The following is a 22,968-nucleotide window of genomic DNA, read 5'->3' as shown; positions in this document are numbered from 1 at the left end:
ATTAAATCAATCTTATGGTCTTCTGGATGTGAAGGTGGTAAACCTGGTGGTAGATCTTCTGCAAAACAATCCTTAAAATATGCAAGAAATTCCTTATGCCTAGGGTGCATATGATTTTCCTTTGCGTGCAATTCATTCACCCAAACAAGATATGATTTAGTATTCTTGCGTAGTGCACATTTTGCTTGAGTATGTGAAAGCAGTGGAAAAATATGAGATGCATGCATACCATATAATGTAATAGATTTTCCTTGAAAATTAATATTCATTGTGTGTGTAGAATAATCTATATTTGGATTATGCTGGTGTCTCCATGGCATTCCTAGAATAATGTCGCTTGACTATAATGGAACAACTAAGAAATTTCTTCTTTCAATGTATACACCAATTTGAATTTCTAAATCCTGTACTTCTTGTGTGCCATTGTACCTAGTGCCTAAAAATGCAGCTTTTATGCGATAATGCGTAGGTACAGTATGCAATTTTAATTCCTTTACCAATTTTGCTGAAATAAAGTCATGGGTACTACCGTCATCATGCAAGATAGTTCTTTCTTTTCCATGCACCATACATTTCATAGTCAACAATGAATGTGGAGTAGGCATACCTGGTAAAGTGTCGGAAGTAGTAATAGGATCATCCTCATCTTCAGTAAAATCCGGCATATCCTCATGCTCGTCTTCGTCCATGGCTCCAAGGTAGTTGATATGTGCTGGTTGCTTCTTTGAATGACAATTTGCTGCGAGATGCCCTGGCTGGTGACACTTGTAGCATACTATTGGCTTGGCTTTGGTTACATTATTTGCAATGGCTGGAAGTCTGGGTACATTTGGATTTGCTTGTGGAATAGGTTTAGGATTTGGATTGACAGTGGATGGTAATGCAGGTGGTTTAAGCCAATTCTTGCGGAAAGATGGTGATGAGAAACGACCTGGATTAAACCTTCTAAAATTGGAATTGAATTGTTTAGATCCATGATTACCGTTAGCTTGGAATTGCTGTGGTCGTCTGTCTCTTCCGCGTAACTTATCTTCAGTGTCGTGAGCTAAGGAGATGGCGTCTTCAAGAGTAGCAGGCTTGAACATGTTCACTTCAGCGTAGTAATGTCCAAGAAGTCCAGACATATACTTCCGCTTATGTGTCGTCTCTGGTACGTCTTCAAGCATGCGTAGCTGTAGGAGTGCATTCCAAAAATGCTCTGTATACTATGGAATAGGCTCACGATCTCGCTATTGAAGTAAATCCCATTGCTTGATAGCCTTCTCATGAAATTGCGGTGGAAGAAAATTCTGCATGAACTTCTTCTTGAAATCTTCCCAAGTAGCAGGACATTCTATGCTCTTGCGGACTACAGTCCACCAAAGTGATGCTCTGTCTATCAGGTGATTAGTAACACACTTGATTTTATCTTTTTCGGGATAAGTTTCCTCATGGAAATAGTCATCAAACTGGCTAATGAATGATAAAACAGTCTTTCCTTCTCGTATACCATTGAAAGTGCGAAACTTGAAACTTCGTTTACTTATCTTGGATTCCTTGCGAATGGTTTGTGCTTCAAGAGTGGCGTCGATGGTACGGCGAATCAAATCTTCAGCTTGAGGTTCTTCTTTGTCAGTGGATGCTCTTTGAAGTTTTGTCAATTGCGCTTGCAATGCTTGCCTAGCCCTTCGCTCTTCTTCCAATTGTAGCATGATTAGATCCAGCTTCTGTTCCATGGTAGGTTCAGGTAGGTCGTCTTCAGCCATAGGATCATCCATATGTGGGGTAGTCATCCTGTAAAACTCAACAAACCTTTCTCTCTCAAAATCAAGTTAGCGGAATGAGCGTAGCTCAAATTTGGGGTTACAAGGCTATGTATTTTTGGGTATTTCTTCTTCAATTTTCAGAAATTCTGCAATATTTCTGTCTCCATTTGCTGAAAGTACTTCAACGAACTTGTAGATAGGTAGAACAGCTTGCTACGAACAACTTTCCAGTTCAGAGTTTTTGCATACGAACAAGTCTTCTATGAGTTTTGAGCACTAGTCAGTTCTGATTTAGTCTGACTTGTAGAGTTGTAGACTTAGCAGACTTGCAGAGTTGTTGACTTGCTAAACTTAGGCCGACTTGCAGAACTTGCAGAACTTGATTTCAATTGACTTGCTGAACTTGACTTCAGAAGTGCGAGACTTGGAGTTTGCCGACTTGTCTGACCTGTGTAACTTGTAGAAAACCTTAAGCTTTAGTGATTAAGCTTAAGCTTTAATAGCTTAATGGACTTAGCAGGCGGCGTAATTTTTCGTGGGGGGGAGGCCGTTTTTTGGCCGCGCGGAAATTTCGGAGCCCTCTTCTTGCAGCTCGACGTGAAGTTTTGAAGCTTAATAAGCTTCTTAAGCTTTCTCTTAAGTTTTTTGAAAGAAATAATGATAAAATTAATGAAGCTTATCTCTGTAACTCCACGACTTGATGATGGAGATGTATGCGTGGTCCTCCGCCTGCAGAGCCTGGTCCTTCGCGATCTGACAGTGGAAACAGGGGTTCTTGATCGCCAGAAGTCTGCCTGTATCGACGGTTCGCGACGAGATTGACTGTAGATCTCGTTTGTTCCTGGAGCTCCGCCTTCGCCCGAGATTGGTAGCGATTGGAAGCTCTTGATCTCTGCTCCGCTCTGATACCACTGGTGCGCAGATCGGTCGCAGATAGCTCACGTAGTGAATCCCTGAAGGTCCCCAAGAACAATGTACTCTACCTTTTTGCACAAAAAACCATGAAAAGCATGCACGACAAGAGGCAAGAGACAAATTGAGTTCAATCTCCCCCATGCCTTGTGTGAGCGCTTCACAAAGCATGTATTTAATGTATATTTCCAATCTTCATGCTCAATAATAGCCCAATTTACAAAAATATGACAAGTTTTTAGCTTTTGAGTTTGCTTTCTACAAAAATAGGAAAATAAAGCTAATGGACGGTGCCCATAGAGTCTGGCACGCCCAATCTCAATGTCCAAATAGAAATAACATATCCGGGCGCATAAGCGCATACAAAATAATAATCGATAATCAATGTCTCAATAGACATAACAAAATATAGGCGTGGCGCCTATCAAAATATAGTCCAAATGTCGAATACCCGCTAGACTCCAATGCTTTCCTCCGCCACTGCTGCTATCTCTACACATCAACTGAAGCATTCACAATCGCTAGTAAAATAATACAATTAAACCGACAAAAGTGAATACCTAGCAGTCTTCAGCTACATAAATAAATCAACTGGTTAGAAATAAATCCTAACCTTAATTTATTACGAGTGCGCACTCTAAACTCATAAACGTTTATTAATTTAATATGCATTTTGCGGAATCACCCGCTATGGAATCACCCATGTACACACTAAATTAATGAAACGCCCGAAAAGGACAGGCGTCCCCATCAACTTCTCGCACAAAGAATCCTCTTTGTGTATGAGCCCCGGTCATCTAAGTTTACGGAATCCACCGTAAAACCTCACGGAATCCACCGTGGAATATGCCTCCTGGCATCACAAACTTGATGCATTGCATCGAGTACCTAACTAACACAAAGTAAAATATAAACACATATGAAAAAATGATAAATTTTAGATGGAAATAGGAGCATAGAAGTTAGCTATTTGATTCAATGCATGAACTAACAGAGAAAAATTCCATAGTATCTAATGTCAATTTATTCATGCTAAGAAGTTCAAGCTAAGTATTTTCATTTAAGCAAGCAACTCGATGCACTACATAAAGTTAAAAAAGAAACTATACAAAAAACACAACATCAAATTTTGGAAAGTCACAAGCTATATCTTTAAAAAAACAAACTAACTAGAAACTTCAAGTCTTACATTATGTTGGTGAGAAAGTTTACTCAAAATATATACTAACTTGATGCAATGCTTCAAATGCCAAAAATTTCCATAGATCTTGATGCACTCTATGCAATCAACACAACATTTGTAACAACTCAATGCATTATATCAAATGAAGAAAAAAATTATAGAAAATTAGAATGAGATTTGGTGCAATACATTAAGTTAATATAATATTTACTCAATATTCAAATCAGTTTGATAAAATTCATCAATTAAAGAATAAGACTATCACTTAATACAAAAGAATGGATATGTTGTGTCAAGTAGGTAACACATACTAAAAAAGGCTAACAAATCGATGCATTACATCAATTGAACAAGGAATTTAGTGAAAAGTAAAAGGCAAATTATCCCAAACAATATAAACTTGATGTAGTGCCTCAAGTAGAAGTAAACAATTGTAAAAAGACTACCCACTTGATACACTGCATCAAGTTGATATCAAATCTATGTAATTATTATATCAAGTTGATACACTGCATCAAAGGAGAACAAAAATATAACAAAATATAAAAGATCTTTATACATTACATTAACTTACTATAGATTTAAAGCAAAAAATTATACCAACTTGATAGTATAAAATTAAAATAAGAAATCATTTTAACTTGATGCAATGCCTCAAGTCGGTTAAAAATTTACCACATATTCGCACCAAATTAATGTAGTATATTAAGAAGAGAATGAAGTATCACAATTATCAGCTCCACTTCATGCTTTGGATTAAGCATGTATAGATTTAAAATAGAAAATCACACTAACTTGATGTAGTGCATCAAGTTAGTATCAAATAAAAACAAAAAATTATACCAACTTGATGCAATGCATCAACTTTGTTTAAAATTTACCACAAATTCAAACCAACTTAATGTATTGCATTAAGAAGAGAATGAATTGTCACGACTTTCAACCCCACTTAATGCATTGCATCAAGTAGGCAAAAAATTTATCACAATTTCTAATCCCAATTGATGCACTACATCAAGTGGAGAATGAAAATCACATGAATCATAACATTACTTGATATACAACATGAAATACCATTGTAAAAGGTCAATTATAAAGGAAGCTTGTTGCAATGCACTAAATTGGAAATAGAATATATATATTATACAATATACATGTACTAGATATAGAGATTATTTATGTATCAAATGCAATTTATAAATTTAGATGAAAAGTATACAAAAACTATGAAGCTACAATAGAAATCTAATTAAAAGATCCCAATATTTTGTATGATACAATACATTATACAAGAAATCCTTGACATTGTAGCAATTATTGAATGGGCAATGACTAATCCATTGAATAAAGTTTTTGACAAAAATAAAGAAGTAAAATATTTAATTGTTAAAAATATATGTAATTATAACTATAATCTTTAAAATTTACTAAAAAATATTGATATCTAACTTACAAATGTACATGAAAAGTACAATTAGGTAAAGCCAAAAAAAGTATGTAGTACTTCATTCCAAACTCCTATGTTTGGTGCTCTACCCTAGGTTATCTATGTTCTTTCCTCCATATAATAATAGGCCACATTATAGTAAAACACTCACAAGAAGCAAATAGCTTGTTTGGAATACTCTCTTAAACCAATCCAATGATAAATAAAAGAGAGATGATCCCGAATGATAAAGGTTACACTAAGCAATAGATTAAAATTTTCAAAAAGTATATTAATGTGAGATCGATAATGTACCAACTTTGAGGCCATGATCACAATCGTTTGTATACCAATCATGATCATAGTTACCAAAATCATCAAGATGATCATAACCATCATAGTCCACAATTAGAATAGTTGTAATAGCATAATCAACCTTAAACTTATCATTAATTCCATCATGAAATTTTCTTCAAAATACAAACCATAAAAGAGAAGAAGACTGACAATTTACGATAACCGTAATCATATTGATGAAGATAGAAATGACTATAATTATTTTCAATTAGATGCTTAATAAATTTATAAGCACTTGAATTACAAGTGGATCATAGATAGTAAATGTATGATAGTAAATGTATGCTCATCTCTATAGCATCCAACATCTTGAAAGTGATAATGACATGTCCATGGCAACATCCATCACGAGCAAAGTGAGAAACTCCATGGGTATCCCACAAATAAGGTGATAGCTATTCTGACTTAGCATGAAAGGATGATGTGTGGATCGAAATAATGTATTTCAGAATTGCCAATATGGTTATTGATAGCAACTATTATGCATGTTAAAGCTACCATGGTTGTTGAAACGATAGTGTCAATAGCTACAAAGTGGTGTTGATCATGACCATGGCTAGACATTATCATCTTGATGAATCTAAGCATGATGATCTTAATAATGATAGAAAAGAAGCATGAAAGCTTATAGCTTAGGCAATGAATAACCAAACGTGCAAGGAAGAGAACCTGATGCACTACATCAACTCACTTTAAAAAACTTGTGATTTTGCAAACTTTTTTAAAAGTCTTGTCTCAGTAATGTGAACTTGATGTACTACATCAAGTTGGTGAAATTTACAAGATTTTCTACTTTTCAAACTTGGTGATAAAAAATCAAAAAAGCATAATGAAAAAGCAAGAACGTAAAATGAAAAAATAGGGAAATTTTTTCTATTTTTAAATAATTATATTATAATATCATTATTAAATTTCAACTAAAGTTGGCTTTTGAGGTGCTGCCCCTTGAGCCCTCACTAGAGGGGGGCTCTAAAAATTATTGTCACTTCCCTTGGACCCCTTGATAATAATTATTTAAAAAATTAAAAAAAACTTGGTAAACTAATTTTGGGCTCTACTACTAGACATTTGATGCATTATAGCAAGATTAAGATCGAGTAATTAGAATAATTCATTATAATTTTGTGTACTACAATCAAGTTATTAAAATGAAAGTAAGATTTCTAGAAATACTGATGTGTTGCATCAAGCTTACTATAAACTTAATACATTTTATCAAATATGAAAAATTAAAATGATCCAAAACTAAAGTGAACATGATGTATTACATCAAAACTTGATGGATTACATAAATCTAACTGAAAAAGTAATAAGATTTCAAGGAGACTTGATGCATTGCATTAAGCAAGACAAAATAAATATATTAAGATTTAAGTGAACTTAATGGAGAGCATCACGTCAACCAAAATATTAGCTAAATTTTAAGGAGACTTGATGCAATTGCATCAATTCGGTTTGAAAATTAGCAAATTTTATGAGAAACGTTGTACATTGTATCAACTTGGTAAAAATTTTAGCAAAGTTTATAAGAAAGTTCATGCATTGCATCAACTTGGGTAGAACAATCAACAAAATTTCTAAGAAAGTTGATGCACTACATCAACTTGGCTAGAAAATTAGCAAACTCTCTATGAAACTTGATATAATATATCAAGCAAGATAAAAAATGATAGAAATTATAATTTTCTTGATTCAATGCATTAACTCATCCAAAATGTTAGCTAAAACTCCAGGAAACTTGATATACAACATCAACTTTATCAAAAAATTAACTAGCTTTCTAAGCAACTTGATACACTATATGACCTTGGAAATAATTTAATAAATTATTTTTAAAACTCGATGCATTGTACCAATTAAGACCTAAAACTAATACAAGAGTGGATTAAATTGATGTACTGCATCAAAGCAAATGAAAATTTATAAGGAAAAAAACTAGATAACCCGATGCATTGCATCAATTAGCTATAATATTTAACAAAATTCCAAGGAAACTTTATGTAATACATCAAGTATGAACAAAACTTGGTATAATATTTGTGTGATATTGATGCATTATAACAAATCAATAGAAATATTAACAATGATCATAAGCAACTTGATGCAATATATTAAATGCACCAACCTATTAATGTAATTTCTATGAATGTTATTATACTAAATCAAGTAAAACTAGATATTATAGCATATCTCTACTCAAAATTGATGCATTGCATCAAATTGGTGGAGATATTGACAAAAAATCAATATAATCCATCAAGTTTTCTTTAAGAAGTTAGAAGTTTCTTTAAACATTGATATAGTGCATCAAGTTCTCTATAGTCTTAGTAAAATTTCTTGATTGAGTGATCAAACATGTTTATTATATTCACTATAACTTGATGCATTTCATCAAGTTGACTTAGTTTTATCAATCATTCTTCTTAATCGAGTCATCACCTAAATAGAAGGCCTATAAAATCCATCTATACCTCTTACAACTCAATGGCTTGCTTGAAATTTTTTTATATTTTATAGTGTCAATAAAAATAATCTTTTTGAAATCTTGTAACACTAGCCAAAAATCAATTACATTAGCATTTTTTGTTGTTGTTACAAGGTTATTGCACTAGATTTGTGTGGGTTGGTCTTGCTCCTTCTATAATGCTCCTTTGCTCTAGCTTGTTGATCTCTTGCTTGCAAATGAGAGGAATGAGGTAAGAATTCATTTTTATAAGCACAAATTATCCATGTTGATAAGTCCTTAATCCTAGGGCACCTTTACACTGAGCCCTATCCTTAACCTAGCCCTAACCCTAACCCTTATCTTAACTACTCTCCTTATGAAAGACCATTGGGCCTATTGTTCCAATTTTCTATTGTTAATGAGTAATAGTATTATCCTCAAGAAGTTTATTTAATTCTCTTGCTAGCATCTACACCGTATATTTTCTCTTGTATGAATAGATACTTTGTATTTTGATTCCTATTATGGATCTAATGCTCTATCTTTTGAATCCTTTGACATGGAGATCTTATCAAGTGCATGTAGCCCAACCTAGATTACAAAGAAAAATGATGTGGATATTGTCAAAGAATAAGATCGATTTTCTTTTGATTCATTTGATCCCAATACTTTGGAGGACATAAGAGGTTCCCTAAATTATGCATATGTGCACTCATCAAAGCATGTAGATCGCTTATACTATCAACACCACAAATCATCTGAAGATGTTTCATGTATGCAAGAAGAATGTGGTGGTAAAACAATTATGCATTTCCAAAAGAATAAAGAAATTATGGTATGGAGAACTAGGTTACTTGTATGTGATGTATAAATCAAGTATGCATTGTAACATTATTATTGCTAGAAGAATTGTCTTTGCTACACATAGTTATAAAAAATTGAAGGCACTCCAGTAATGTTATTTTTTCTTTGATGTATATTCAGTTGGATGAAAAAGAATTCTTGGACTCATGTATTTCCATCATTGTTACTCGATTGTGGCTCCTTTACATGCTCCAAGCTTTTGGCGGCCTCCATCCCTTGCAATATCAACCCCTCTATTTGCATACTATTCTCATCTACACTGGAAACATTACTTTCATCATATACTCTCGCACTTCGAGGAGCTGAAGGTACAACATACCACCACCGAGGCTGTTAGGGGTTTGGATAGAAAATTACATGTTTAAAATCACATACAAGAGAGATTTAACTTTTGTGACATGTACCATGTTGTAATAAAACTTTTAAAAAAACATGAGTTCATGCATATGTTTACAATGGGCCAGCAATACAAACGTGTCATGTAAATCTGTCTATCTTTTTTCGGAATCTATTTCAAGAAATCCAAATAGAACTCATTGAACTATTGCCCCAACTCCTTCAAGTACCACTTTGAACCACTACACATCGAATAAGATCATGGAGAAGCTATGGTAATCCACCGTGATAACACTTTGCAAGTTTCCAAAATACCCCACTATAACGCTGTTTGGATCCATTTCTCGGCACGGCTCTCTTGCTCAAACTTTGCCATGATACCACAATCTGTTGTGGAGCACATTTTGTCGATACACTCCACGTGGAAATGTCATCCATACAACCATGCTGCACTGTATATTTTGTATTGTACATTGAAACAGTTAATTAGTTGTCGCATATAAAATCTAGATATGACAAACCCTAAACACATTGTCACCTTTGGACTACATCCCCTCGAGAATTTCCACTCCTTAGTTGAGACCTCTGCCCCTTCGCAAGATGCTACGGTTAAAGCTCCATGCAACCATCGTGTTGACATAAACCGCGGCATCTCCTCCATGCCCTCGGGATATCGAATCGGTGCGTACTATGTTAAAATTTAGATCACGCTTCTTCTTAATCTTTCCTAGCTTGCTCATACCTAGTGAGCCACGTCTCTGTGGAGGAATGGTTTAACATACAAAAACAATTCACTTTCTCCTCCATTGCAGCATCCATTCTTTTTTCTACCCCATTTCTAACCACCACATCTCCGGTCAATCTATCATCATCCTTCAGCGACCATAGCATACTATTATTTGAATCCACTATTGGTAACCACTGTGAAATATGCACAAACGCCTCAGACACCAACCAACCTTCATCCATAATACCTTCTAGCTAAGCTCATTGTCGCACAAATCCTTTCAGGATTTTCATGAAGCGTTCCAAGAAGAACATCCATTGCGTATGGATAGGTCCTGCAATCTCCACTTCCTCTACAAGATGCATCAGGAGGTGGGTTTGTATCGTGAGCGTGCTGGTGGGCAAGTACTTCTCAAAGAGGCAGACACTCTCCACTGCTCCCCACCTTGCGAATTCAATAGAGGATGTCTTTATCTCCTTCTGTGAGATCCATTGCACTAAATTTGACAACTTGTAAATCGCCCCACATATTTCTAGAGTAAGGCATCCCACGATCGCAATCAGTAGTACAAACTGCCACAAATAAAGAAGCATTACGAACAATGACTAGACTCCAATAGCAAAATACGCAAGCCACCTACAATCCATTCGTAGTACAAACCTGACACATCTTATGCCAATCATGGGATTTTAGCCCTGATAATTGGTTGTCTTTAAAAAACCCAAACGTGAGAGAAGGCATCATACCCGTCCGAGTGTGGATAGACTTGATAATTAGCTTCACAATGCACTCTTCTTTATTGGAAAAAACCCAAGGAACGTGAGATAGCTGCAAGCGACCATCAACACTCAACTGCGACCAAAGCACCTCCATCTTGCCTACCTCCTTTTCAAATCCATTCGTGCCCCTGTAGTGTCTCTCTTTCCTGTGGTAGTCCCATAGTAGGCTGCCCACATTCTTGAAAATATGCATGGGATCCAACAAGAGACATATCTGTAAGTGGGTCCAATATGACAACTCGTAGAAAACTGAGAATTGTCGCATTCCATTTGGATGTGACTTCATGTGGACCATTTTTAGCTTGTACTAGCTTTGAGCGTTCATTTGTGTTGGAGGTCATCCAAGAAAACCTTCCCTCAGTTTATGACCCTTCGACAAGAAAGCGGTATGTCCTTGATATACCTTCTTTATGGTTCTGGCCTTCGGGAGTCTAACTCTGGCACACACAATGGACATGCATGATAACCTGAGGTAACCAGACTGTCCCAACACCTCTATCCAGTGAATACAAACTTGAACGAGCTATGATAGATACTACCAACGAGAACAAAAGCCCACTTACCTGAGCACTCTCCGAATCCCAGAAAGTCATGCATGGTCCACATGAGAATGGCTCGTATATTGGCAGACCATCAACCATCGTTCTTGCTCATATCTTCCATGCCAACCCCCTCCTCCCACAAAATCTTAAGCTCATTAACTAATGGATGAAGATACACGTCCATATTCTTGACTTTGTAGCGGCTAGGAACGAGCAAGCCAAGGATAAGGTGTCCTTTCTTCGTAGAAATCCATGGAGGGGTGTTGTAGTTAACAAGGACTATAGGCCACACATTGTAAGAATTTGAGTGCAAACCGAATGGGTTCACGCCATCCATAGCAAGACCGAGCTGAAGATTCCTTGGCTCTCGGACAAAGGCTGGAAAGGTAGAGTCAATGTGGCTCCATGAGCGTACACCGTGAATTCAATGATATTCATTGGACTCCATCTGTGGATCTATTCTGTGCATACCACGTTGTCAAGATCGCCATGCCGAACGTACGAAACATGTCATGTATACGGGGATAAGCGGAAAGTGTCGAATATCTTTTTGAGGGATGGTTTGCCCTTGCAAGTCCTATCGGTACCTGTGAGCACCACGCTTTGGACATATCTCCATAGTCTCGTATTCTGCTTGAAATAGTACGCAATCATTGATACATGCATGGATGCTGTTATAGTCCATGCCAAGCTTTCTTAAAGCATGACGCGCATCATCACGAGACTCAAGCATAGTATTTGCAAGTGGTAATATATGATACTTCAGTAACCTGAAAAGAAATCATAAAACACCTTGAAAAGCATAAAATTCTTTATGATAGTACCGAAAAGAAATCAACGAAGCACACGTATAAGGTATCTAAACAACTCAGTCACACACTTGCATCGCTCCACCTGTATTTTGCTTGCATAATCAAGAGTGCAAGAAATGTCTTCAGGCGAGATACTCAACAGCCATCATATAATAGTATGGACGCTTCCTCTCTAAGCGGATCAAATGTCTCGACATCCATGGGCATCAATGCATCGATCATTGCCTCCATCTCAGGCTCTAAGATTGTAGGAAAGTTTGGAAGGTTGTATGTCTCCTCTAGTATTGACAGTATAGATTGGGTAGGGCCTTCCAAGTAATGGATTGGCTCAAGTAATCCATCCATCGCACGCCCACGAACTCTTCTAATTGGCCATAAAGGATGCACTCCTCCTTGGGATGAGACGTCACCTCCCCCTATAATAAATTTTATGACTACATCCAATGTTTTTGTATATGATATTCAATTAGTCTTTGAATACAATGCATGATTGATATACACTTTTATTATTGTTTTCTCAAAATCTGAGATCGCGTGATCAATGATCTTTGATTGAAACTCGTTGAAGCATCATACATGTTCTATAAAAAATCGATGTTTTCGTCTAATTGTCAGCTTACATTGAAAGCAAGGACATGGAACACGCTAATTAAGATGTGCCTCGCGATCTTGAACATCACGACCTTCATCATTTTTCATTTGGTCTATGTTACAACAAACAATTTGTTTTTGTTAGCATTCTTTTTTTCTTTCTTAAATTGTTTGAGAAGGGATTTCTTCTCTTGTGACTCAACAAAATTAATGTATGTAAAGTCTCCACCCAAGGGCTTATAGTATGTAAAGTCTAATATGCTATGCATGGGGGCGAGGGAGTAGCTATCCTATATCGGAGTGTTCCCCATCCTGTGATATTGCACCAAACCTCGCCACCTTTTTTCCTTTGTATGCAACTCGATATGTAGAGCGTAGGAGGAGGTAGCGCAAAGCATGTCAATAAAACCATCCGTTTACCTCCAAGTCCAGTCTCTCTTTCGCTTTACCGGGCCTGGATACACAAGCCTTCCGTGCCTTCTTGAAGCATCGAACACACCTAAGGTACACGTTTTTATATATATATATCTCTCTCTACTGCTACTGCTACTGCTACTACTACTGCTACTGCTACTGCTACTCCTACTCCTACTCCTACTACTACAAATAAGAAAAGAAGAAATTAAAGAACAAGATCTTACTCTCTCTTTTTTTTAATCCATTCATTCTCCTATGTCCCTCCCTCTCTCTCTCTTTCTCTCTTTCTTTATTATGTTTCATGTTATTCCCTCTCTCTCTCATTCTTTCTTTCTTTTTCTCTCTTCCTCTCCCTCTCTCATTTCCTCTCTTTCTCTCTCAATACGCATCATTTTTAACAAAAAAAACAAAATAAAATGAGGAAAAAGAGCGGCGGCAACGATGAGAAGCTCCCCTTCTCCCTCTTTCTCTCTTTCTCTCCCTCTCCCTCCCAAATGCATGATGTAGTTCGCTCTCTCTTTCACTCCCTCTTTCACTCTTTTGTGCAAAATTCCGTGCTCGGGTTTTGACCCGCTTTTTTCCGTTTGAGTACCATCGTTATTTGTGTCACTATTTGCATCGCATTCGCAAATAGCGACGCGGCTAATTTGCGTTGGAAATGGCCATCGCTATTCCCCTATATCCTTGTAGTGCTAGGCTACCTCAATATACCTATACACATGGGAGTATTTCAAAAAGTAAAGGTAAATTTTTTGATGGTGAGTCATACACACGATCATATTGTTCAAATGTTCAGCACATTTGCTAAGTAACTACCTCGACACAATGCTTTTAGCTTGCCTAAAATGATGTGTATCATGATGCTTATATACCAAAACCAATTGTCATGCACATAAGAGAAACATATGACTACGAGCTTTTTGCATATGGCTCAAAGGAAGAAAATGTAAAATCCTTGCACAAGTTAGATGACCTCAACTTTCAACATGCATTTCTAATAAAAAGAAAAAAGGAAGGTGGTAGAGTGCATCTATATGGAAAGCAATTCTCTTTCAATAAAGAGTGGTTTCCTTCAAGGGGACTCAAGTTCTTGAGATATATCCCAGATACTATAATGTTTACACCAAAACAAGAACCCTATGATTCCATCAAAGAAGGCAAAGAAGCATCCAAGAAGGGATGAGAGATCGACCATGCCAAATGTATACAAGTACAAAGGCAATTAATTGAAAAAGCAAGAAAGTATGCAGGCACACAAGATGTGACTTGGTGGGATGATTTTTTCTAGGACCAAGAGAAAATACTTAGAAATTTACAAAATGATGATTGGCATCTAGCAAAATCTTTTGGATAGCCTAATAGTTTGATTATAAGTGCAAATCCTCTTGCATGGATCAATGTATAAATGTTAGAGGAGATCCAAAAGATCTTACATCCTAAGGAGCGAGAAATGTATATTGGTAGTAGAAGATCAAGAACAACAATTGAGAAGCTACAAGAAATATGGCAAGGTGATATTATTGATATTTAGGTATGCTCACTTGTGACAACATTGGCTAAGGATGATGAGATGGGTCATCCATTTTGGATAGCAAAAGTTGTGGAAGTTAGAAGGATGATACTTTAGGTAAGATATACTCCATAGGAGTACACTGGTTTCAAACAAAGCATAAGGATACAATTGCAAGTAAATACACACTAGCTATGAATTCTATAAGAAATCCTATAATGAAAAGAAAGTGAGGAAAGTCAAACCCATGCACAAGCATATTGAAACTTGATGAGGTGGATATGTTAGTATATGATTTTTTCATGTTTCTTCAAGTTTCTATTGAATACATCATGTTTATTGTATCTTATGTAATAATTTTTACATATTGTTGTTGATTTTTTTAATTAGCTCAAACTTTAAGCACAATGTTTCACTAACTTCATGTTGTGTATCACTCGAGGGAGGTCAGTCATCATCATAAATATATGTATGTATCACGTGGATTCAACATAATGGATTTTTAAAATACCATTTTTACATATTTTTTGCATACAAAAGGGTCCCATATAAATGGGTTACTTACAGAATGAGTAAAAGATGGTTATGTTTTATTAAGAGGAATTTACAAATAAGGATATATGTAAATAGGCCTTGAACGCACATGATATAGAGGATATACATATAGTGAATTATCTAGGTGTATCACCTTCTTTCTTTTTTTGTCATTTTTTTCATGGATGTAAGAGAGGGGAAAATAAAATAATGGGGATAAAATGCCAACTACACTGGCTGGTATAAAAGTTGTAAGGGACTTGATTTTTGGATCATCATTATTATAATACAAGTCCCCTTTATCTTCTCTCTTTCTCAGCTTTCATAGCTGCCTTCTCTCTCTTTTTGTCTTTCTCTCTCCTTTTCTAGTATTTCTCTCTCATCATAACTCTTTTTCTCTCTCTTTTGCACCTCATCTTCTCTCTCTTCTATAATCTCTCTCTTCTCTTTCTCCCTCTCCAATCCACTCCTTAACAATGGATAGAACTTAGGAAGAGTGTAGCAAGAAGTCTAAGAAGACTCGAAAGTATACCTCTAAAGAGGATACCTCCGGTCCATGTGATTCTCCTTTTCCCACTACTATGATGAAGAAGGGTAGCAAATTTCAAGTTGAGAAAGGTAGCAAGAGAGATCGTGGTAGAAAATTTGGTATGCCAATAAAGTATTAGACCCCTAGCAAGAGATCAATATTTCCATGTGTGCTTCTACTAAATAAAATAAGATCACACAAGCATCAAGGCAGAAGAATAATAAATGACATGAGGGTGGACCCTTAGATATTCAACAACAACATCCACTATCATCAAATCCCTCATATATAAAACAAAAATTTGAATTGTACTGTCACATGTTATACATGCATCTTAAAAGCCTATTCAAGCCAAAGAGACCTCTCATCCTCCAAAAATCAAGACTAGTGGGAGAGATGATAGTAGCCTTATACAAAAGAAGATAATTCCACGAAGACCAATACCTCCATCAAAGAAAAGACCACAAAAGAAATATAAGAAACAAGTGGAACTTGAGTCAAGTACTAGTGTTGATTCTAAGGAGTTCAAGGATGAGTCAACTATTGAAGAAGAGGAACTCATAATGCTAGGTGGAAAGCTCGAATTAGATATCTTACCTTTAGAACAAAATATGGTTAGGAGATATTCAAAAGAACATAGGCTTCTCAGAGATAATTTCATCCCCTTTCCAATCAATCAAATACATCGTGCTTCCATAGATGAGAGTATTGGGCTTAGATCATTAAAGGTGTGAGAACCCATCAAATGACATGTTAGTAACTCAAAGAGAAAAATAGAAAATAATCCGTATGCTACAGTTGTTCCTTTGGTAGTTATGGTGAATCCTTACTAGTGTCTAGAAAAAGAAAACTTTAGCATGTTCAAAGCAAAGACATATGACTGTTATGTCATAGGTGGCTCACACTTAGCTGAAGCAAGAAGGCAACTTCTAGAAGAGTATCCTCATACACATCACTTTAAATATGTTGAGTATAAAGTGTATGCAGAATTGAGTTTTAAAAAAGTAAAGATTTTGGCATGGGATCACAATAATGACAATAATTTTAGGAGAAAAATGTCCTTCATCGAGAAGCTAAGATTTTTTCATACAAAATATGAGGAGTATATGAAAAAGTATGGGAAGGTAGCCATAAATCTTAGAAGGCTACGATTTATTATAGGTCAGTGTGGTAATTGATGAAAACTCAAATGATAGAGGATTTTCGTATGTGTTTTCTATCATCCATAATGTCCATTGTAGGAGATACATTTACAAAGTTCTTCATGGTGATGTGAATGACTTAGATAAATTGGTAGATCCACATTACATCACTCTTGCAATTGCAAATATACCATATGGATTTAACATGCTAGGATCTACTAATGATGATAAGACTTTCACATTCAAAGAAGTCTCATAGATGATTAAAAATTCAAGAAAATAACAAAATCTTCATTTTTAGATTTGTTTTCTTCCACAATATACACCAAGTTAGTAGTGTGGCACTTGCTTTCTAAAATAAATTACATGGAGAAAAGTCTTTCATTTGGTATAATTTATTTGCTCTCTATCCAAAATAATTTAGAGTCTTGTATATGTTAAATTATTTATATGCTAAATTATTTATATGCTAAATCCAAGTATCTTTTTATGTATAGAGAAAACCAATATTGACCACATGCCTCAATTCCAATTCAAGAGTTGCCTTAAGATGATCAGATATATTGGGATGAAGTAGAGAAGAAAAGAATCAAAGCATATGCAACTTAAGCAAATACAGAGAACATCTTTAAGTACCCAATTGTCACAAGAAAACTAAAGCACATAGATAGTAGCAAGTCTATGTTGAACTCATATCAAAAGCCACAAATGTTGATTGACTTATTTTCAGTACAAGATGATTGGGTGCTTGATTTATTTTTAGGGACAAGTGCATATACAGTTGTTTTACTAAGAAGAAATATCTAAATAATATAACAATGATATAAATAGTCTGTGGTAATTAAATAGTATATTTAAATTTTATATCATTAATAGAAACAACAATCGCATGTGCCATTTAGAAAGAAAGACATTATATTGCTGTGGAGAAGGATGACCTTCAAGTGGCATTTATAAAGATGCAAATTGAAGGTGTCCTTGAATTGCTAGATGAGAATCAAGAAGTAGGTACTACAAAGGATGACCTTCAAGTGGCATTTATAAAGATGCAAATTCAAGGTGTCCTTGAATTGCTAGATGAGAATCAAGAAGTAGGTGCAAAGGTTATAGCAGACATTGAGAAGGTCATGCCTACATCTCAGGAGCCCATGCCTCCTCTATTAATTAACCAAGAAAACTTACAAAGCTTGTTGATATTGAAATTGTTGGAAGTAATTGAGGAGAATGAAGAAGATGATGATGTAGTAATAATAGTAATGATGGAAAAGGTCAAAGAGTAGGAGCAATACCTTGAAGAGGAACAATCTGTGGATGTATAAGACAAGCTATTTATGTATTAGATCACTATAGGTTTTGTAGATGAATACAATTTTGTAATATTCTTGTTAAATATAAATATATATATATATTATAAAGGCTAGGTGAAGTCTCGGGGAAGTGACAATGTTACATTGGGACGGGTTAATCTAATACACTCGTCGCCACTGAGCCCAATCGAGACATAGCTTAGCAAAAACCCGTATTTCTCATGGGAAGCTCCTCTTGGGAGGAGGATAAGGGATAAATATTGATTTAATGCAAAAAAAAAAATTATTACCTTCCCCCAGCCGAAGCGTGGCTGAGGGAAGGGGATGGTGCTAAAATGGGAGAGTGAATGAGGTGGAGGGGAGAGTCTGCATGCGGCCAAACACGTGGGGGGAAGGGAAGGCCTTATCCCTTCCTATAAATACCCCTCTCTAAGGGGTGAGAAGGGGGAGGGTCGTGGTGAAAATCTGAAGGGTCAATCGCTGGTTGGAGGCATTCCACGCAGGGGGCAACCACGCCATGTTGTGAGTGGAGGGCCGAAAGGCAGCGTACATCAACTGTTGCCTCTACATCGTTGTTCATTGGCCACAAGCTTTTCCAGCTCATGGGGTGAAAGAGAAGGAGCGAAGACGCTGCGCCGTGAGTAGAGGGAGCCGCCAGCCGCCAGACCAAACACCAGCGCCGCCATCCTTATCCCCGCTGACTCCTTGACAATCGTCGTCATCCCCCCCATTTCGTGTTTTTTTATCTTCCTTTTCTCCTCCTTTGACCACGTGGCTTTAGGGGAAATGAGAAGCTTCCTAAGTTATGGAAGCTTCTTAAAGAAGCAAGGCCTAAGACCTTGTACACATGGGATCATTCCGGGAGGGGGTTTAAAAACCCTCCCTTAAAGCCTATGTTCCCACAGGCCTAAATCCCACAAGCTCATTCTCAAGAGGTTTTCTCAAATAGGCTTTAAAGTCCACAAGCCGTTAGTAAGCTCCTTTTCCGTAAGCACCATTCATAAGGGCCTTTCCACAAAAACCCGTGTGCCTAAATCTATAAGTCCCTTTTGGTGTTGAAACCCCGTGTTTTACCCACCCTCTTTTTTTTTTTGACACACCCTCTAAGCCCTTTTTGAACCGTGCTATAAGCTTTCAAACGTTACTTTTACTTCTTTTTTTCCTCGAGTTAAAATCCTTAAAACCTTTACTACTTTGTGTCCCAAAAACCTACTAAAAATTCCCCTTCCTATACCTTTTACCCCAAGCCTAAAGTTCTTCCAAGGGCTTTCATAGATGTTTGTGAAGCCACACTCACATATAATCTTTTCCACCGTGATTATATCCTATAGACCCTTTTTCTCTTAAGCTTACAAACCTTTCTCTCTCCGAAGAAGCTAGGATTTTGGAGGTCTTATTATCCCTTCTTGTGGTCAACTTTTTGAACGACTTCTTGCCTCGAACGAGAGACGGTGGAAATCTGAAAGAAAGAGTAAAAGCTATCTTCACGTTCGAACTGCGATGCCGCCTAAGAAAGTCCAAGGAGTAGCTGCGGGAGGGTCATCTCCTGGTATCCATGTGGATATCTCACCCCAAAACCAGGTTTTTCCTTCTTGGTTTTTTTTTAAATCGATTTTAAGTCAATCATGCAAAGATGAATTGTTAAGGATAGGATATATTTTTCCGAGTTATTTACAATGAAGGAGTTTAGTTTAATTGAACAAATGATAATGTATAGAACATAGTTTCCTTTGAATAGTATCATGCGTTATAATGAATTACGATCAAGATTATCTACTTACTATAGTAGTATATTTGAGATAAACCCTGAAGGTATAAAATTTGCATCTTGCACCATTAACTTTATTCTTTTTGCAACGAATCATCATGAAATTCATGAAAGGTTTTTTTTTCGTTGCTCAAATTACTAGGAAGTTATCATTGCTAATTGCATATCTTAGTAAGGAAAAAGATTTTGCAAGAAAAAGGAAGATTAAATTGAATTTACCTACCCCAAAGCAATAAAGTTTAGGACTGAAAAATCAATTGTCCCCAAGGATAACAAATCATGCCGAGGTGATTCCAATATTACCTTCCAAAAGATAACCAAATCAATCTGAACTTAGAAATACCATGCTGAAAAAATAGGCCTTGGAAATGATTTAAAGACCAAAGAAACATTTATACCTTAAGCACTTGACTACCTTCCCTGATTGTAGGGTCAATTAATTCGTAAAGGTAAAAGAACAAGGGTTGTCCCTGAGGTTCTTAAAAAGAGACCCTAGGTCCGACATACGTCAGCTTAAAGAAACTAAAACAGATTATTTCATCATAGGACTTGCGCAGCAAGTACGAAGTCATATAGTCTTGTGATTGATTCACAATAAGAAAGGGTAAATAATCTCAACAAGGATGGCAGATCCTTACGCAAGTTATCTTGCAAAAGAATATATTCTTGGATATCCTTCTAAATAAGGAAATTTATAAACCGGAAACTAAAGTATCCAATGAGCATTAGGGTTGACCAAGTTGGGTTAATAAGGTACGCCCTAACCCGTTATATAAAGGATCTTGCCAAGTTGCAAGACACCTTGGAACAAGTGCTGATACATTTTAAAGGAAAGAATAATTCCTTAGCAGTTTGCCAAACAACAAGGTCGATTAATGGAAATGTTTGTGCTTGCTAGAGATTTTAGAGTACTCTTTGATTTATGAATTACAAATCAAATGAATACCTATACTTCAGGTTGAAAGCCTGAAGGGAGAGGCAGTTTCAGTTACCCCTGACTGCCTGCCTGACCCTAACCAAGGGGGTTGTTGACCACACCGAGAACGTGGACCGATCCCGCCGCATGAGGTCTCTCTGTTGAACTCTACTTGGAGCAGGAGGACGCTTGGGTGCCGAGGGGCTCTGGCTGTAAATCCCTCGCCTTCCGAGTCCTGCACAAGAGGCTAATGTGACTCGGGATTGGATCTCGAGGCCCGCATACTAGTCTACGGGCGGAAGCTTGGAATAGTGATCCCTGTGGATTACTGGATAGCCTTCAGGCAGATTATGGACAAGCCTACGGGCGGAACTCCTTGTATATCAAAGATAAAATGATGAAATGTTAATAAAGAACTTGTTTGATATTGTTTTTCTATGTCACGTGATAAGATTACGTGAAGGAACCAGTGCTTAACGGATTAATTAAAGAAGCTGATTGTTATATGTCAAATTAATGTGTTAGATAATTACATAACTAAGACAAATCGAGGAAAGTGCGGAGGATGGGCCATGGGTCCATCCTACGGTTGGGTGGTTCCGGTTAGCCGGGAACTAGAATCTCGAAGAACAGCGGAATGATCGTCAAGGAAAACAAATAATGAAAGTGATGACCTAGAGTTATGTCTTAACCGATTTGCGTTGTTTTAGGGGAACGGAATGGGACTATGCCTTATGGCTGAGAGGTTGAGCTTTGCATCCCTCTCGTTTCCCATTCTCCTTGAACCAAGTGCAGTGTGAATCCGCTTCAGACCTGGCGTTTCTACGTAAAGTAGTTCACTTGAGTCAGACGCTAGTTGCTGTTAGGTAATGACCAATCAAGAAAACCCTAATTCCGGTCGATCCTAAGTGAGAACGGCCAGGATACTTCCGCTACGTGGCAGATGCGGAAAGGCCTAGATCGCAAGTCCCGTATCATTCCATGGGAGTGCCGAGCGGAGCTTTCTAGACGTCCTTTCCGATGGACTGCTAAGACGTGTCTTGGATGATACTAGCGGACACATTACAAATTTTCACTTTTCTTGAAGTGAGATCTCTCAATCTATCATACTATTTTATATATTGCAATTAAGAATTCACGAAAATATACTAGCTCATACTAGTATACTCAATAGTTTATGTTTGGATACTATACTTTTTATATATTTTAAAAAAATATAAAATATTACAAAAATATAAATATCTCTTTAATTATGTAGCATACTAAATAGTATTATAGATTTACTAACTCATACTAGGATTTAAAAAGTTTAGTTTTTATATTTTATCATACAAGATTATTGTGTAGATTTTTTTTTTTTTGATAATCTAAAACTTTACTTATGCAAAAGCAAGTTGACAATATTTTTTTGAAATGATAACATGTGAATTATCTTTTTTGTTAATCAAAGATATGGATTGATTAATGATTGTACATTTTGGTAAGTAACTATAAGAAGATATTTCTTGTCAATTAAGCATCGAATTTTTGATAAGTACATTTTTCAATTTCAAGATAATTATTATGTATCATGTTTAATTTATTATTGAGTTTTGAAAAAAAAATGCTATGTAAACTTTATGATATCAAGAAACTAGCTTTCCCTATTTAAAAAATCCTTTAAAATGATACAACTAAAAAATCATTTCACTGTAGTAGTTTTTATTTTAAAATGCATAAATTTGAACTTTTGAAAAAGCTATATGTTATTTTTCACCCAATTTTTCAAAATGAGTCATTTTGATAAGTTTCTTGAGAGAATCCAAGGGAATCTCCTTAGGAGAAACATGTAACTTACCCAAAAGGTTCGTAACCATGTTAGCCTCTCTCTATGGTCTTGTTTTAAAAACTCTCTCAATGGTTTATTAAGGCTCATAAGCTCTCTCAATGGCTTATGCAAGAAACAATTTATTATTCCTCATCTTGAGGCCTTCCCATAAGTATGTCTTATTTTTTAACTATGCAAAATGGCATTCAAGGATTAAGACTTTGCTTCGTAGCATTGAGCATAAAAAGTTTTCATTTATCCTTGCATGCAAAGTGCCATTTTTGAAAGTTTCAACTATATGAATCTCGAATGGTTGCA

Source organism: Lygodium microphyllum, unplaced genomic scaffold (assembly GCF_053477565.2).
Source record: "Lygodium microphyllum isolate KBCC unplaced genomic scaffold, Lygodium_microphyllum_v1.1.10 scaffold_39, whole genome shotgun sequence".
NCBI classification, from domain to species: domain Eukaryota; kingdom Viridiplantae; phylum Streptophyta; class Polypodiopsida; order Schizaeales; family Lygodiaceae; genus Lygodium; species Lygodium microphyllum.
The sequence above is the reverse complement of the archived record's forward strand: the minus strand, read 5'-3'. Positions refer to the sequence as shown.